The sequence below is a fragment of the Pan paniscus genome, chromosome 1, assembly GCF_029289425.2.
Source record: "Pan paniscus chromosome 1, NHGRI_mPanPan1-v2.0_pri, whole genome shotgun sequence".
Classification (NCBI taxonomy): domain Eukaryota; kingdom Metazoa; phylum Chordata; class Mammalia; order Primates; family Hominidae; genus Pan; species Pan paniscus.
This window is the reverse complement of record NC_073249.2, coordinates 102,330,561-102,350,332: the sequence shown is the minus strand read 5'-3', so window position 1 is coordinate 102,350,332 and position 19,772 is coordinate 102,330,561. Positions and strand designations below refer to the sequence as shown.

At 38.6% G+C, this 19,772-nt stretch overlaps 1 pseudogene; it reads left to right on the top strand.

Moving 5' to 3' along the window:
- The first annotated feature begins 17,981 nt into the window (after nucleotides 1–17,981).
- LOC129397476 (olfactory receptor 5J3-like) overlaps nucleotides 17,982–19,772 on the top strand; it is a 30,177-nt pseudogene continuing 28,386 nt past the window's right edge.

The window sequence follows — 19,772 nt, the reverse complement described above, 5'->3', positions numbered from 1 at the left end:
TCATGCTGTCAGCTATCGCTGTGTCTGTGTGTGTACTGGCAACCAGCAGAGTTCTGCATTTCATGTCAGCTCTTAGCATCATTTCTTTGTTGGGGCGGGGGCGCGTGGGGTGATTGTGGTGGTTTGGTAATTTCATTGTCTTTTTTCTTTTTTTTTTTTTTTTTTTTGAGACGGGGTCTCGCTCTGTCGCCCAGGCTGGAGTGCAGTGGCGTGATCTCAGCTCACTGCAAGCTCCGCCTCCCGGGTTCACGCCATTCTCCTGCCTCAGCCTCCCGAGTAGCTGGGACTACAGGCGCCTGCCACAATGCCCGGCTAATTTTTTGTGTTGTTTGTAAAGATGGGGTTTCACCATGTTAGCTAGGATGGTCTCGATCTCCTGACCTCGTGATCCGCCCACCTCGGCCTCCCAAAGTGCTGGGATTACAGGCATGAGCCACTGCGCCCGGCCTCATTGTCTTTTTAAAAAATACTTCTTTTCTCAATTTTGTTATGGATATATGAGGCTGGGAAGCTGATCACCAGAGAAATAAAATGTAATTGAGATTCTATGATATTTGTTTCTTTTTTATCACAAGAAAAGTGATTAAAGAAATCCAGCTGTAAGTGGGATGTACAATACATATACATGGTACATATGTCTTGTACATATTATATATATTGTATCTTTTATAGCTTGCTACAAAAGGGGAAAAAACTTGAGGTACACCTTAGAGAAGCTGAAGAAACACACAGTGTCATGAGTGGAATGATTTTTCTAGTGATTTCCAGATGTCTTTTTAAGGGTAACATTGACTTGTCAGGAATAGGCACAAGCTGTGTATTCTAACAGAGACCACTGCCGTAGATGAGGCTGCAGGGGAGATGCCTATGCTAGGACACACACAATGTCAGTCAGAAGATGATTAGAGGGAAGGTTCCCTCTAATTTTTGTATGAATAATGCAGTTGTAAGGAAGATAAGCTGGCATTCAAATCCAGTCCTATCTGACCGCTAGGTTTGAGTGCTTTCTACAGAAACATGTGACCTCCACAAACAACATGCACATCCTACATGGGCCACTGTTTGCTTCCTGGGAGTTCAGTCCTGGGCTGAGCTGCCAAACATAAAACCTTCTTCCTCCAAGAGCCACAGAAGTGTGGCCAAGTCTCTTTCTTAGTAATACTATGGTTAAAAATGAATACACAGTGTTAGTGACAAAGCTGGTCTCCCAAAAGATGGGGTCTTTTTCTGTTCAGTGTCATGAAGCCAATACACAAAACTGAAAATGAATGTCAAGCAGTTCGGGCTTCATTTCACGGCCATGGAACGGAGAAGTGGGAACATGGCTCACAGATCAACTTCTCAACAAGTGATGGGTGAGGAGGTTAAAATATAGGATTTCTCTAATGAAGGGGTTGGATATTAAAAACAAGGAGAGGAATATTCCTTTCTTTTCCAGAAATGTGTAGTGAACTTTCTGGAGCTGGACTGCTGCCTTTCTTTTTGTCCTTTTATGGCTTCTTCTGGTCATTGTCATGTAATTGTCAACTGTCATAGCACTGCTGGGAGTGTCATTTAGCATGGAAATGAGATTATAATGAAGCCCGAGATCTTTCTGAAGTTGTTTGGTCAGCTATCTTGGTTCTAGCCAGACTCAGCTGGTCTGGTTACAAAGGGAACTTTCTATCGAAGGCATCCTGTTTCTTAAAGATAAGCAGAGTTAGGAAAGGGTAGAAATTCAGCTCTGTCATGTAGTAACAATAGCAACATCAGTGTGGATAACCTAAACTCAGGGGCAAAGATGACCAGCTTGGCTTGCAGCTTGGACTGAAAAACAAAACAAACAAAAGCCCTATTTCTATGGCTTCATCTGAGGAGCTTAAAAGCAGGAATTACCTCACCTAGTTGTTTTGTCTATAACCCTATATGTTTTTCCTCATTCCGTTGTACGCACTGAGAAGCTGGGTTAACATTAAGTCATAACAAATTCGGTGACAGTGAATTTTGAGAGACTTACTTCCAGATAATTTACTGCCAAATTAACACAGAGCAGTTAATCACTTTTAATGTCTCTTTTCATACATCTACTTTCATCAAAAAGGTCCTTTCTGTTTAATTACTCTGACCCAAATATTTAGAATAAATATTGCTGCCATCACAGATTCCCTCTAGGGAGGAATTTAATGGGAGTAAAAACCCTCACATGAAAAATAGCATTCAGAAATACAGAAGGAAAAATATATAAGTAAATGTGATATAATATTTATTTCACTCAGAAAGATCACTCAGGCAATTTGTATATATATCAGGACTCTAAAAAGTAATTTTCACTGTAACTCTTGGTCAAAACAGCCAGTACTATTTGCTTACATGATAATGGGATTAGGACTAACCATACATTATGACCTTCGCTGACTGTACAACTTTGCAAATACACCATTCTGGAAGACACACAAAGCTACACTTTCACACAGGACACCCAACCAATTTTCTGACACCAAATGGGTGTCCTGCAATTCAATTAAATTCCAACACTCTCTACCTGGAGTTAGCATCAGATCTCACAAGTTAAGGGCTGTCCCACAAATCTACCCCCACTTCAGACGCCAATCTCAAGCCTAGCTATAATTCAGGAGTTCCCGCAATCCCCTCCTTGGGTTCAATAATTTGCTAGAATAGCTCACAGAACTCAGGGAAACTCTTTATTGTATTTCTTTGGTGGGGGGTGGGGTGATTGTGGTGGTTTGGTATTTTCATTGTCTTTTTAAAAAATACTTCTTTTCTCAATTTTGTTATATGAGTTATATATGTTAACTAGTATATTATGTTAACCAATATATTATAAAGAATACAACTCAGGAACAGCTAGATGGAAGAGATCATAGGGCAAGGTATGCAGGGGAGCTTCTCCAGTGTGCCACCCCTGAGCACCTTGATGAGTTGACCAATGCAGAAGCTCATCAAGTCTCATTCTTCAAGAGTTTTTATAGAGCTTGATCATTAGCTCCACCACCTACTTTCAGGAGGTTGGTAGGTGGAGGTGAAAATTTCAACCTTCTAATTTCTTAACCTTTCTAATGACCATTCCCATCCTGAGTCTATCTTTTTCGCATAAACTCTATGACCCCACCTAAGTCATCTTATTAGCATAAACTCAGGTACGATCAAAACTACGTCATTATGAGTAACAAAAGACATTCCTATCACTCAGGAAATTCCGGGGTTTTAGGAGCTCTGTGCTAGGAATCTGGGACAAATATCAAATATATTTCTTATTATGCCACAAACATGTTGACAGGAAACTTAAATAGGGAACCCTTTTATAGAAGAGGCAACTCAAGACAACTTGAAAACTGATGATGCCCTAAGGAAAGTCAGAGGAGACTTGATTGCTTTCTTACAAAAAGTCACAGCTTTTGACATTTTGCACAACCTGATTCAAAGTTTCTGGTTCAATTGTACTGAATTCTAGTCAGTTCTCTTCCTCCTTCTGCTCCTCCTCTTTCTTACTTGATGCAATTGGACCTAGAAAACCTTAGGCCTAGAAGACACTTAGAACTAAATTTGAATGTTGGCTTTACCACTTACTAGTTGTGTGCTCTTATGAAGTTCTTTAAATTCTTTGATCCTCAATTTCCTTATCTATATACAGCCCTGCATTTCTTAACAACAGGGATGATTCTGAGAAATGCATTGTTAGGCGATTGTGCGCTATGATAACATCATAGAGTATAATCACACAAACCCAGAAGGTATGGCCTACTACACACCTAGGCTATATGATATCGTCTGTTGCTTCTAGGCTACAACCCTGTACAGCATGTCACTGTTCTGAATACTATAGGCAGTTATGACACAATAGCATTGGTATATCTAAACATATCTAAACATAGAAAAGGTACAGTAATAATATGGTATTTAAAATAAAAATTCACCTGTATAGGGCACTTACTATAAATAGAACTTACAGGACTGCAAGTTGCTCTGGGTGGGTCCCTGAGTGAGTGGTGAATGAATGTGAAGGCCTAGTACATTACTGTACACTATTGTAGACTTCGTAAATACTGTATACTTGAGCTCCACTAAATTTATTAAAATTTTTTTCTTCAATAATAAATTAAACTTATCTTACTATATCTTTTTTACTTTATAAATTTTAATTTTTTAACTTGTTGGCTTTTTTGTAATAACATAGCCTAACATGCAATATGGCTGTACAAAAATTTTTATTTATATCCTTATTCTACAAGTTTTTTTCTACTTTAGAAATTTTTTATTTTTATTTTTTACTTTTTAAAATTTTTTGTTAAAAACTAAGACACAGAACATATCTTGTCCCACTGGGAGGTCTTCAGGGGCAATAACACGCATGTAGCTGTCATCTCCTAGAATAACAATGCCTTCTTCTGAAATACCTCCTGAAGGACCTGCCTGAAGCTGTGTTACAGTCACCTTTTTTCTTTTCTTTTTTTTTTTTGAAACGGAGTCTTGCTCTGTCGCCCAGGCTGGAGTGCAGTGGCATGACTTCAGCTCACTGCAACCTCCACCTCCCGGGTTCAAGCAATTCTCTTCTTCAGCCTCCCGAGTAGCTGGGAGGCACCCGCCACCATGCTCGGCTAATTTTTGTATTTTTAGTAGAGATGGGGTTTCACCATCTTGGCCAGGCTGGTCTTGAACTCCTGACCTCGTGATCCACCTGCCTCGGCCTCCCAAAGTGCTGGGATTACAGGTATGAGCCACTGCGCCCGGCCACAGTGACCTTTTTTTCATAAGTAAAAGGAGTACACTCTAAAATAACAGTAAAAAACTATAGTATAGTAAATATTATATATAAAGCAGTAACATAGTCATTTGTTACCATTATCAAGTATTAGGTACTGTTTATAATTGTATGTGCTATGCTTTTATGTGACTGGCAATGCAGGAGATTTGTTTATATCATCACCACAAACATGACTAATGGGTTGTGCTACAACATTATGATGGCTACAACATTACAGATGATAGAAACTTCTCAGCTCCACTATAATCTTATGGGACTACTGTCTTAAATGCAGTCCATCACTGACTGAAACTATGTGGTGCATGACTATATATTGGGGAAAATAATAGTATCTACCACATAGTATTGTTGTTAGGATTAAGTGATATAAAGCATATATGAGTACACAAAGGCATACAGAGTGATATAATGGACTTTGGAGAATCAGAAGTGGGAGGTTGGAAGAGGTTCTCAGGATAAAAAAAAACTACCCATTAGGTACAACGTACACTACTTGGGTGACAGGTGCACTAAAATCTTCAAATTCACCACCGTATAATTCATCCACGCCACAAAAAACCACTTGTACCCCAAGAGCTACTGAAATAAAAATTTAAAAATATAAAGTACTTAGCATGAAGCCTGGTACATGGTAGGGGCATTATAAATATTAACTATTATTTGTATTATTAACAAATACGGATAATTAACTTTACCAATCTATGGTTCTTATAAGTGCCATTTTAGTTACCTTTTCAGATTGATTGCTGACTTCTGGAAACTGAGATAAGTACGATGAGCACTTGAGGAGGTCACTGTTCTGTCCTGATTTGTAGGATTTACATGTAGATGGTCCCAATGTCAGTCAGTAATACAAATTTATAGCAGTACAAGCTACAAAAATCTTGCTTACTGTGAATTAATCTTTCTTGCACATCTTACTTAGTAATGATAGTTTTCCTTGTCCTGAGTAAATATCAGTCAATAGCCAGATTAACTGTTCCTGCAATTAATTGCTCCCCAGATGTTATGGCTCTACCAAAAACAAGTTAAAAATATGTTAATTATTTTATTGATACATAATAGATGTACATATTTTGAGGGTACATGTGACAATTTAATACATCCATCCATATAGTTTGTAAAGATCAAATCAGTGTAATTGGAATACATGTGTTCATTTTTTATATACATCATATGCGTGCTGTAACAAGGTGCTCCGCAGGCTCATCTCAGGCCAGGAGGCTCATTGCTGAGTTTTCACATGAGACCCAGGTCCAGAAGGCTTTGCACCGTGGCTCCTTTACAATTCTCGGAAAAGTGCTCCTGTTACGTGCATGTGGACAGATCTTGACCTTGGTTGATGAACCCAGAGTAAGACTGAGGGCCAGCTTCAGAGAATAGTCCGCTCATTAAAGAGTTGAAACAAGGCTGGTATTCAAGAAAGCACACTGAATATTCTAGTTTCTCACACATCATAGAAAAAGAAGTTGATGAAAATATAAAGTTGGAAACAGGACATTTCTAGTTTCAGGAAAACAAAATTGTTGGGTTTGGGTAGTTACTAATAATCTCTAAAACCAATATGACCGACACCTGTGGCTTGAGAAGCTCCAAGAGAGTAAGAGAAGGGCGCTGTAATGGAACGTGATGATTCCCCACATTGTCTCTCTAGGTTGTGTCGCTCCCTCCCAGGTCACTGTCGTCACCAGTGGCCACTTTTTCAGTTCTGTGGGCCCCTTTTTCCATTGGTATTAATTCTATCATCAAATTTCCACACCTGTACTTGGCTGTGGGTTGAAAATTCTCAGGAGAGAATGTGATTATTTCTGTGCCCAAGGTAGGTATTCAATAACTGTCTATTAATAAGTTCTGAAAATGAGCAAACAAAAATCCCTTCCTATAGCCTTCTAAAACCCACAGAAACATGAAATTCTTTCTCTCTTTCTCTCTCTTGGTAAAGGGGTGCATACTGCAGGAAACAGTGGGTTAAGCTATATGGAGGAATTTATAGCCAAGACATTCTAAATACATTCAACTCAGTCTTATTCATCATCAATTGACAAAGCAGATGAAGGTATCTCTCTAAGACTAAATGACTTCTATCTGTGCATCTGTAAATTCCACAGGAATCCAAGGATGAAAATGGAAGATGTGGCCTACTTCTGCATCACGAGATCAGAGAATTACAGATGTGACCCTCACTTACAGGTGAGGCCCACTGGTGAATCTCCCCTCCGTACCAGGCAAGTTGAACAAAATTAGACAATTCAAGACTAAAACAGAAATAACCAATTTCCACTACAGCAACATGGACCCTGAATTCTTGGAGTGAATAAATAGGCAAATAAAGGAAATAAAATTCAGTGCATGTAAATTTCTTGGATTTTCAACCTAGAAAGACAGTGCAGGCAATTGTCACATTCCATTGTTGCTCTTCTGTTACTCTCTTAGAGCTTCTCAAGACATAGGTATTGGACATATTCGGTTTTAGGAATAATTAACTACCTGTACCCAACAACCTTGTTCTCCTAAAATCAGTATCTTTGGATACTCGTGTAATTATTCAAGATTGCTCAAGAATCCATTCTGGGGCAGAGTCTGTTGAATAGGTTTATAAATGATGATAAGGAAGGAGTACATAGTGAAGTCTCAGACTCCAAGATATACAAATCTCCCCAGAAAGAAGACACCCCAGAGAAGACAGACATTATAGAATAATCCTGAGATTCGTGTCAATGGGCAGAGCCTTAAGAGATGTTATAATGTGTGCGAGGAAAAAGTAATGAATTTATGAATAATCTAAAACACATCTATAAAATGAAAGACTATCCCTTAGATTCTGCTCAAGAAAAAGACCCAGAGTCATTAAATGTTGACCCCAGCATATGTACCAATATTCTGCATCAGGCAAAAAGACCTAGAAAATGAAGAAAATCATTAAGGACTGTACTGGAAAGCAAGCTTTATACTGGTATATCTCTGTTTGAAAAGATTTATGTAGTTCTTGCTGCTATGCCTCAAAACCAAGTTTGCCATAACTTGAAAAGATCCAGAGAGGACAAGCTCAAAATAATTGGAGATATTGAGAATTATAAAAAGAATTTTTTGTTTAAGGTTAGATTTGTACTTCCAATATGGAAATCTAATTAGAAGTAATTAAATCTACATAACCATAAATAGTACAAATAAAGTGAACAGAGATTTGCTTATTCAACAACTTTAAAGACCTGGGACAGGGAGATGGTAATTTTTGAAACTCATAAAATGAATGCATTAGCCAAAGAGGTAGGTGTGACAGGAAATAGAAATGCATTTCAAAACATTTGGACAAATTTTGGCTGATGCAGTTATCAATGACTTTGAAATTGATTCAACTCCTGGAATTAAGATGGCTTCAGAAGGGGCAGTAGAAGTATTTCCTTGACATTTTTGTGGGCAGGATAATTCAGATGTGGATTGACCATATGCTCAAATATTCCCAAACAGCTCATGAGTTATAAAAGTTTGAAAACTATTGATATAATCAAAATATTACCTTTAATCCATTCAGCATACCACTTTTTATCCTTCTTCCTTTTAATTTCAAGGAAGTTGAATACCCAGTACAGTGAAGACAAACCTTCAGTAGTGAACGCTTCCCTTTGATCGATGGCCAGAGGTCAGGACTCTCCAGCAATTCTGATGAATGTATGTAACTTCTTGGTTCTTTCTCTATTGTTTCATCTTAAATTCTGCAAAGGAGATGATGCAGATGAGCAATGCTGCAGTTCCTTCTCATTTGCATTTTACTAGCTTTATGACAGTTTCCTTCTTGCATGATATTACCTAATTACATCCTTCAAGGAAGCACTAACATACCACTCTCGACTTTCAATTACTCACTCCAACGAAGGAAATCATGAAACACCCATCCCTTCTCAGAAAATTCACCCAGCAACTGGGTCACTGTGGGACAAAGATCGTGTGAAGGAGTGGAACTACAATCTCAGTCAGGAGGTCCTAAGACAAGCCAAGCTTTGGCCCTGTTTCCCTTCAAGCCAACTTCCTAGCCATACAATAATACAAGTCTCAGACCCATATATGCCCAGATGGTACTACCCAACTTACTGCTCATGTACTTCAATGAATTTGTTCCAAAAACAGCTTATTTCAAATAACTTTGGGATGTTTCCAAAAATCATCCATTTACAAGAAATCATCTTTTCCCAATACTTCAAAAAAAAAAAGGGCTGTAATCTCTGAAAACCTTTGGAAAGAGAAAATCCAGACTAATGTTGAGCAGCTTGTGTTGCAGTTGGTGTGTAGCTTCCTAGGGGTTTGCTACACCTTTTACATATGGATGATCAGGCCTATGTAAACTTGTGAAGATGTGTCTTTGATGCCTGATTTTCCTTCCTTGACTCACTTTTATTTTTTTTTAAAGTTCTGGGGTACATGTGCAGGATGTGGAGGTTTGTTATGTACATAGGTAAACATGTGCCATGGTGGTTTGCTGCACCTATCAAACCATCACCTAGGTATTAAGTCCAGCATGCATGAGCTATTTTTCCTGATGCTTTCCCTCCACCTTCCCCATCACTGCCCTACAAGCCCCAATGTATATTGTTCCCCTCTATGTGTCCATGTGTTCTCACTGTTCAGCTTCCACTTATAAGTGAGAACAAATGGTATTTGGTTTTCTGTTCCTGTGTTAGTTTGCCGGGCATAATGGCTTCCAGTTCCATCCATGTCCCTGCAAAGGAAATGATCTCATTCCTGTTTATGGCTACATAGTATCCCATGGTATATATGTACCACATTTTCTTTATCCAGTCTATCATTAATGGGCATTTTGGTTGATTCCATGTATTTGCTATTGTGAACAGTGATGCAATTAACATATGCGTGCCTGTATCTTTATAACAGAATGACTTATATTCTTTTGGGTATATACCCAGTAATGGGACTGCTCAGTCTATTGGTATTTCTGTCTCTAAGTCTTTGAGGAATTGCCACACTGCCTGCCACAATGGTTGGGCTAATTTACATTCCCGCTAACCGTATAAAAGTGTTTCTATTTCTCCACAGCCTTTCCAGCATCTATTCTCAACCTCTTAATAATTGCCATTCTGATTGGCATGAGATGGTATCTCAATTTGGTTTTGATTTGTATTTCTCTAAGGATCAGTGATATTGAACTTTTTTTCACGTTTGTTGGCCACATAAATGTCTTCTTTTGAGAAGTGTCTGTTCATGTCCTTTGCCCAGTTTTTAATGGGGTTTTTTTTTTCTTGTAAATTTGTTTAAGTTCTTTGTGGACTCTGGATATTAAACCTCTGCCAGATGGACAGATTGCAAAAATTTTCTCCCATTCTGCAGGTTGTCTGTTTGCTCTGATGATAGTTTCTTTTGCTGTACAGAAGCTCTTTTGTTCAACTAGATCCCAATTTTTGATTTTTCTTTTGTTGCAATTGCTTTTGACTTTTTCATCATGAAATATTTGCCTGTGCCTATGTCCTGAATGGTATTGCCTAGATTTTCTTCTAGGCATTTTATAGCTTTGGATTTTACATTTAAGTGTTTAATCCATCTTGAGTTAATTTTTGTATAAGGTGTAAGGAAACAGTCCAGTTTCAATTTTCTGCATATGGCTAGCCAGTTTTCCCAGCACCATTTATTAAATAGGGAATCCTTTCCCCGTTGCTTGTTTTTGTCAGGTTTGTCAAAGATCAGATGGTTGTACATGTGCCATCTTATTTCTGAGATCTCTATTCTGTTCCATTGGTCTATGCGTCTTTGTACCAGTACCATGCTGTTTTGGTTACTGCAACCTTATAGTTATAGTTTGAAGTTGGGTAGCATGATGCCTCCAGCTTTGTTCTTTTTATCTTGATGGCATCTTTCTTTTATTCTGCTGTTCTCAACTCATAGGTCCTATTATACTGGACTCCCCTTTTGTTCTATTTAATTTCTACCTTATTCAGTTAATGTACTCTGGTTTTTGCAAGGAAATATTTATGGTTCAATTTTTCATTAATCTGTCTAACCCCCTTTCATTCTGTCAACCTACACTTCTCTTAAGTATTGCTTTATTGGGAGTAATGAATGTATAATCTGTTGTACTAAGTCAAGAGATAACTGTGAGTAGAGTAAAAAGCACACTGTAGCAGAAGATATGGCTCTGTTACTTGGTGATTGTATGATCCTATTAATTTAACTTCTATAAGCCCTAGTTTCCTTATTTGTAAATAAGGGTTACTAATGCTTAGTTTGTCTTCTTTACTAGGATTTCTTTAGGCCACAAATGTCAAATGAGTCTATGATCACTTTATCCATATGCTTCATGGTTTGATAGTTTTTAAATCATGTCTCACGGTTTGTCTCATGTCCGTCTCCTCATCCTCCAGCTCATTTTTCTTGTCCTTTACTTATTCCATTTTCTCAGCATTGAGGATCAGCAGTCAGAATGTAACACACTGTCCCAGGGGTTATAGTCTCTGAACATTCTGTATCTTATTTCCAGTTTCCTTTTCGTTGATGACCAATATTTTGTTTATTTCTTTCAAAAATCAAAGCAGTCCACAAAATGAGTCCTTAGAGAATAATGCCCAGTTGCTTCTGAAAACTTTTCTTGGCACATACGTAATATTAGAGACCCCTTCAAAAAGAGTAATATGCTGTTGACTCACCTGCATCCTGGCAAGAACCTGTGAAATGTTCCTGCAGTCTATTTTGAAATCTTGACTGATTCTTTACTTCCGGATAGAGTTTCATGCCATTATCAGACTTAGAGACACTTGTGCACCATTTATTGTGTTGTAGAATAAATCTAAAGCTATGAAATGAGATCAACCCAAACACGGGTTCTTGACAGATCCTCAATCAAAACTGCTACTTGCCAGGGCAGTGGCTCATGCCAGTAATCCTAGCACTTTGGGAGGCTGAGGTGGGCAGATTACTTGAGCCCAGGAGTTCGAGGCAAGTCTAATCAACATGGCAAAACTCATCTCTGCAAAAAATACAAAATTTAGCTGGGCGTAGTAGCAGGCACCTGTAGTCCCAACTACATGGGAGGCTGAGATAGGAGGATTGCTTAAGCCAGGGAGGTTGCAGTGAGCCAAGACTGTGTCACTACACTCCAGCCTGGGTGACAGAGAAAGACCCTGCTTCAAAACAAACAAACAAACAAATAGTTCCCTACTCTGAGAAGTTTCCTTTATTCATTCCTTGCCAATGTCAAAGTTCCAACAGTCCGAAGTAGTTCAGTTTTTAATAATCTTTAACTTAAAAAACTTTTCAAAGATACTTTTAGAATCGGAGTGGTTTCCAATGATCTAATTGCTAGGGACATATTAGATGATTAATATTCTTCTGAATCATGGGTTTCTCTAATCTACTTTCCTCATTCCTCACTCAGAGAATAATAAATTAGTAACACATTGTTTTTTCTGCAGAGATCATATTGCTCTTATTTCAATAGGTTACTTTTGTAAAAGTGTTGAGCAATTGAGATATGCTTACTTTAGAATGGCAAGGGAACAGCAATCTGAAATATATTGAGGTCTCACTGGAGTTTACTATACATGAAAATTATAGGCGCAACTCTCTAAATTCCTAACGCAGTTTAAGACAACAAATTATAGAAGTAGTCTAGAGATTCCTCAATTCCATTCTTCACAATCTGTAAAACATCAGTGTTGGAAATTTACCACTCTTTTTTTTCTTTGCCAATTTTCCATAGAATACAGTACTTACTCACTTTTTTTTTTTTTTTTGAACTCATGAGGTAACACTGGGCACATGTGATGAAATAAAGGTCATAGGAAAAGCTAAAGAGATCTAAGTTCCCAGGCAAAATGAGTATATCTCAACAGTGGCTTACCTGAGAGAAGCTTTAAACTTGGTTTTCTGATCTATTAGGAAAATTTAGGCAATATACGCATGTTGGTGAAGGAGATATTTAGGAGACTTTCTGCATTTCACATCATACAGTATGGATAAATATTTTCTCTATTTCCTTGTTCAGCCAGGCCTGTGTGCTTTTGTCTGGCCTAAGCCATGAATACAGTTTGTTTGGGCCTAGGTCTTTCATGCAAGCTTGTGCTACTCTGTATAAATTACTTACTTCCTCTAGTGATTCTTCCATGTTGACTCTTTCTCTGTCCCTGGACACTAAGGTGTTCCATGGCAAGATTGTTTTCTACTTTATGTGTATCACCATAGCAGCTGGTGCAGAGCTCAGATGTTTAGAATATTCATTATTTGCTAGATGACCATTATTTCTATTATCTCTACACCAGTCTTTTCAAGAATGCTTTAAAATACAAAGAAAGAACTTTATTTGTCTAATAGCTTTATTGAGGTGTAACTGAAATACAATAAACTGCACACATTTAAAGTGTACAAGTAGATGCATCTTGACATATTTATACACCAGTGAAACTATCACATCAAGATAGTGAATATTTCCATCACCCATAAAAGATTCCCTATACCCTTTTCCTTCCTGCTAATCCCTAGGAAACCACTAATCTCCTTTTCTTCCCACTATCTGTTAGTTTTTTTTTTATTTTTTTAGAATTTTATATAAGTGGAATCATATAGTACTCAAAAAAATCTGGCTTCCCACACTCAGCATAATTATTTTGAAATTCATTTATGTTGTTGCATATATCAATAGTTTGTACTGTTTTTTTTCTCTTTGTTTTTCATTTTAACATTCTATTGTATGGATATACCACAGTTTGTTTCACCATTTACCTGTTGATAAACATTTGAGTTATTTTCAGTTTGAGGCTTTACAAATAAAGATGTTATTAATATTAATGTACTAGTCTCTGAGTGGACCCATACTTTTCTTTCTCTTTGGTAAATACCTACAAGTGGGTTTACTAGGTCATATGGTAGGTATGTGTTTAACTTTTTAAGCTGCTGCCAAACTGTTTTCTAAAGAGATTTGTTATTTTACATTCCTAATAACAACATATGAAAGTTTCAGTTGTTCCATATCTTTGGCAACACTTGGTTTGGCCCTTTAAATTTTAGCCATTCTAGAGGAAGTTTACTGGTATCTTATTTTAGTTTTAATTTGTGTGGCCCTAATGAATAATGATGTTGAGCATATTTCATATACTTATTTGCTACTTATACATCTTCTTTGGTGAAATGTCTGTTCAAATTTAACTATTTTTAAATTTGGTTGTTTGTCTTATAGTTGAACTGTACATTTTTTTGTACTAGATACAAGTCCTTTTTTGGATATCTGTTAGCAGATATTTTCTCCCAATCTGTGGCTTTGCTTTTCACTTCCATTACAGTATCTTCTTGAAGAGCAAAAGTTTTTAAATTTTGATGATGGCAAATATATGAGTATTTTCTATCTCATGCTTTTAGTGTCTTATCTATGAAATCTTTGCCTCACCAATGTCATTAAAATTTCTCCTATATTTTTGTAGAACTTTAATAGTTTTAGATTTTATATTTAGGTCTATGATTGATTAGAAGACTATGTAGTACACAGAAATTTCATTAGCTATTCTAGGTTTTTCAAATTTCCACATAAATTTTAGTATCAAATTGTCATCTTTTAAAAAAAAAGAGAAAAACCCTGCTATTATTTTGAATGGTATTATATAGAATCTATAGAACAATTTGGAGATAAGTAACATGTTAATATGGAGTCTTCCTATACATGAACAAGTTCCCAGTTTTGTTTTTTTAAAATAGTTTCTGCTATTCTGAGTCTTTTGAGTTTTCACAGAATTTTTAGAATCTGCTTGTTTGTCTCCACACAAAATCTACTGGAATTTTGAATGGCACCAAACCCATAGATCAATTTGGAAAAAATTGCCATCTTAAACAATATTGAGTTTTCCAATCCAAAAACATTGAAAGTTTGTACATTTACTTAGAGTTAAAAAATTATCTCTACAAGGTCTTTTTTTTTTCTTTTTTCAACTTTTATTTTAGAATCAGGAAGTACATGTGCAGGTTTGTTATTATACAAAGGTATATTGCATGATGCTGACTCTACAATGTTTTGAAACTTTCCATGTACAAGACTTGCATACTGTCTATTAAATGTATTCCTACATGTTGTATTCTTTTTAATGCTTTTATAAATTCATAATTCCATTTTCAGATTGTTTATAGCAGGTAGACAGAAATACAACTGATTTTTGTATATTGATCACATATCTTGTGACCTTGCTAAATTCCCTTATTAATTCTAGGATTTGTTTTGTTGTTATTGTTGTTTCTTGCGTAGACTCCCTAGGGTTTTCTACATGGACCACTGTGTCATCTGCACATAGGTATAGTTGTTTTTTTTTTTTTCCTTTTGATCCATATGTCTTTTCTTTCCTTTTATTTTCTTTTTGCATGGGCTACAACCTCCCATAGAGGTTAGAATGAATCGAAGAGGTTAGAGTGAACATCCTTGCCTTTTACCCAATCTTAGATGGAAAGTCTTCAGCCTTTTATCATTAAGACTGATGTTTGCCATAGGTTTTTTTGTAGATGGCTTTCACCAGACTGAGAAAGCTATCTTTTATTCCAAGTCTTTTGAGATTTTTTTTTTTTTTTTTATTGATCATTCTTGGGTGTTTCTCGCAGAGGGGGATTTGGCAGGGTCACAGGACAATAGTGGAGGGAAGGTCAGCAGATAAACAAGTGAACAAAGGTCTCTGGTTTTCCTAGGCAGAGGACCCTGCGGCCTTCCGCAGTGTTCGTGTCCCTGGGTACTTGAGATTAGGGAGTGGCGATGACTCTTAACGAGCATGCTGCCTTCAAGCATCTGTTTAACAAAGCACATCTTGCACCACCCTTAATCCATTCAACCCTGAGTGGACACAGCACATGTTTCAGAAAGCACAGGGTTGGGGGTAAGGGCACAGATCAACAGGATCCCAAGGCAGAAGAATTTTTCTTAGTACAGAACAAAATGAAAAGTCTCCCATGTCTACCTCTTTCTACACAGACACGGCAACCATCCGATTTCTCAATCTTTTCCCCACCTTTCCCCCCTTTCTATTCCACAAAACCGCCATTGTCATCATGGCCTGTTCTCAATGAGCTGTTGAGTACACCTCCCAGACGGGGTGGTGGCCGGGCAGAGGGGCTCCTCACTTCCCAGTAGGGGCGGCCGGGCAGAGGCGCCCCCCGCCTCCCGGATGGGGCGGCTGGCTGGGCGGGGGGCTGACCCCCCCACCTCCCTCCCGGACAGGGCGGCTGGAGATTTTTTAAAATCATAAATAGGTATTGAATTTTGTCAAATATTTTTCTGCATATATTGAAATTATCATGTGGTTTTTGTCCTATATTATTTTAATATGATGTATTTCATTAATTGTTTTTTGGATGTTAAACAGCGTTGCACTCCTGGGATGCATCTTACCTAGTCATGGTGTATAATTCTTTTTCATATTCTTAGATTTCATTTTCTAATATTTCCATTTATATTCAGAAGAGATGTTGGTCTATAGTTTTCTTTTCTTGTAATATGCTTATCTTACTTTGGTATGAGGATAATATGGCCTCATAGAATGAGTTGGAAACTGTTCCTTCTGCCTCTATTTCCTGGAAGAGCTTGTGGAGCAGCAGTTTTATGTCTTTGTTAAGTGTTTGATGGAATTCACTTGCAAAGTCATGTAAGTCTGAGTTTGTATTTGTGAGAAGGTTTTAACTACAAATTTCTTTACAGATTTTGGATCTATTCAGATGTTTCATTTCTTCTTGAGTTAGTTTTGGTAGTTTATGGGGTTTTTTGAGAATTTGACTATTTCACCTAAGTTGTCTAATTTGTTGGCATAAAGTTCCTCATAATATTCCCTTATGATGCTTTTCATTTAATTTGAAATATTCTTTTTCTTTTCTAATATAGGCATTTAAAGTCATATGAATTTTTCTCTGTGTTGCTTTAGCTGCATCCCATAAATTGTAATATGTGTGGTTTTCATAGTGATTCAATTTAAAATACTTTCTAAATTTTTGGTAATTTCTCCCGATTCATTCATAACATAATTCATTCAGAAATATATTGCTTAATTTCCAAATATTTGTGGAGTTTCCAAATTTCATTTTGTTGTTGGTTTCTAATTTAATTCCACTGTGGCTGGGGAACATACTTTGTATTATTTAAATACTTTCATGGAAAGGGACAAAATGGCTGACTAGACACAGCCAGGAAATGCCTCTCCCACAAAGAGAATCCAGGATTTCAAGTAAAACATCATAGTTCAAACAGATCATTTGAGAGAAAACATAAAAAGTTGATAGAGAGGTGACAGAGACACTGAGGGTGAAGGAGGAGGAAGCTAGGCGCCTGCATGGAGTCACTCAGAGTGCCAAGACCAGCTGCTGAATCTGAGCAGGTCCTAGGGAAGGAGTGAGTGAAGGAACTCCCAGGCACCACACTCCCGCCACACACCTCTGGGATCCAGACTACAAGAGATCCCATGACCCCCACAGGCATTTGAACTGATAGAGGAAACTGCCTTGAAGCAGAACTGGAACCTGCATGGAGTCCAGAGCTACAGCAAAAATGTGACCATAGGCTCCCATTCCCCAAGGCTCTCCATTTTGTTCTGTGTGGCTCTAGCGCCTGCTGACTGCTGGGCTGGGAGAGAGCAGAGCTACCTTTCCCGTGGGACAGGGGCACATCTGATACACATGGCCCTTGTACACCAGCTCCTCCCAAGGCCACATGCCTGGCTGCTCCTGCAACAGGGAGCACAGAGCACAGCCTCCAGCCTCCACTGCTCCACCTGAGTATTTTTGCCAATAGCCTGGGAGCAGTTTGGCTCCCCGGAACACAGCCAGTGCTCAACCCCAAGAGGCCAGAGGGCAAAGCCATGGGCCTGGTCCCCAACCCCCAGGGATTGTGCACACTGCCCAGGGGCATCAAGCTGAGATCTGTGACCTGACCTCAAGCAAGGGAGAAGCCTCCACTCTCAGAACACTGAGAAGAGTGAGGCGTGAGTTTGTGGGCATGTGCTGGCGTGGGACTTGAGCATCTCTTCCTATGCAAAGCTGGCCTGGGAAGAGCCTAGCCTGTTGACCAGCTGCAGCTTCTGCCCAAGAGGGCCCCAAGGCTTGGAACACCTGGAACAACCCAGCGATCTGGATGCAGAATGCTTGAGATAAATCTAGCTGGTCAGGCCTCCTCCTGGGGCAAACACCTGAGGGAGGCTCAGTTGGGGGAGTGCAAGCTCAGTAGACCCCATAGCCATCTCCTGGGCAAAAATAAAAAACCCAGGCCATGGACGCCACACCAGCTGCACACTCGTGGCACTACCACCCTGCCCAGGGATCCTCCGCCCATGATCCACTGCATCACCAGGCCAACGCGGACATAGCCCACAACCCTCTCTGGCTCTGCCAAACACAGAGAATCAGCAGGTTCCCTGGAGTGGTGGGTCTCTTGTTGACCCAACCTGTGGATCTGACTGCCCCTAACGGAGGTGGGAGTGCAGGCCACCAGGACCCCCACTGGAACTAAGGAACATAGACACAGTGCTAGTGATTGGAGGGGGGTCCCTCAAGGCCCAGGAGCAGATACCACGAGGGAGACATCTCTTGCCCTCCCCTCTCCCTCTTCCCCTAAGCACTGCTGCTAATGCACATAGCTAACAGCATATCTGCTGGCTCTTACTCTTAAGTGCCATCTACTGGATCATGACATGAATTACACCACCAACCAAAAGTAAATTTGTAGGGCAGGCAAAGCCTGTGAAACCCAGTGCAGGAAACTAGCCACAATTAAGGAATGCCCACAGACCCTTTACCCTTTGAAAGCACCCAGAAATGAAGCCAATCGACTATACACAACATACACCACAGTCAAAACCTCAAGGGGAAAAAAGAATATAAAAACAAAAAGCCCCACTCAATCAACAGCAACTTTAAAAAGACAAAGAGACACCAGCCCTCTCAGATGAGAAGGAATCAGTGCAAGAACTCCAGCAATTCAAAAAGTCAGAGTGTTTCCTTACCTACAAAGTATCGCCCTAGCTCCCCAACAACGTGTCCTAACCAGACTGACATTTCTGAAATGACAGACATAGAATTTAGAATCTGAATGACAAGGAAGCTCAATGAGATTCAAGAGAAAGTTGAAACCCAAACTAAGAAAGGCAGTAAAATGATCCAAGAGTTGAAAGACAACATAGCTATTTTAAAAAGAATCAAACTGAGCCTCTGAAATTGAAAAATTCACTACAGGAATTTCAAAATACAATGGAAAGCCTTAACAACAGAGCAAACCAAGCTGAGAAAAGAATTTCATACCTCAACAACTCAACCAGCAAAAAAGAAAAAACTCCATTAAATAGTGGGCAAAGGATATGAACAGATACTTCTCAAAAGAAGACATACAAGTGGCCAAAAAACATATGAAAAAATGCTCAACATCAGTAATCATCAGAGAAATGCAAATCAAAACCACAACAAGGTACCATCTTACACTAGTCAGAATGGCTATTATTAAAAAGCCAAAAAGTAACAAATGCTGGTGAGGCTGTGGAGAAAAGAGGATGCTTATACACTGTTGGTGGGAATGTAAATTAGTTTGTCCTCTGTGAAAAGCAGTTTGAAGATTTCTCAAAAAACTTAAAAAAAACCAAAAAACAAAAAACGACCACTTAACCCAGCAATCCCATTACTGGTTATATACCCAAAAGAAAATAAATCATTCTACAAAAAAAAGACACATGCACTCGGATGTTCGTCACATCACTTTACAATAGCAAAGACATGGAATCAACGTAGGTACCCATCCATGGAGGACTGGATAAAAAAAATATGGTACATACACACCACGGAATACTACACAGCCATAAAAAAGAATGAAATCCTGTCCTTAGCAGCAAAAAGGATGCAACTGTAGGTCATCATCCTAAGTGAATTAACACAGAAACAGAAGACCAAACACTGCATGTTCTAAGTGAGCACTAAACATTGGGACTCATGGACATAAAGATGGGAATAATAGACACTGGAGACTACTACAGTCGGGAGGTAAGAAGGGAGGCAAGAGTTGAAAAACTATCGG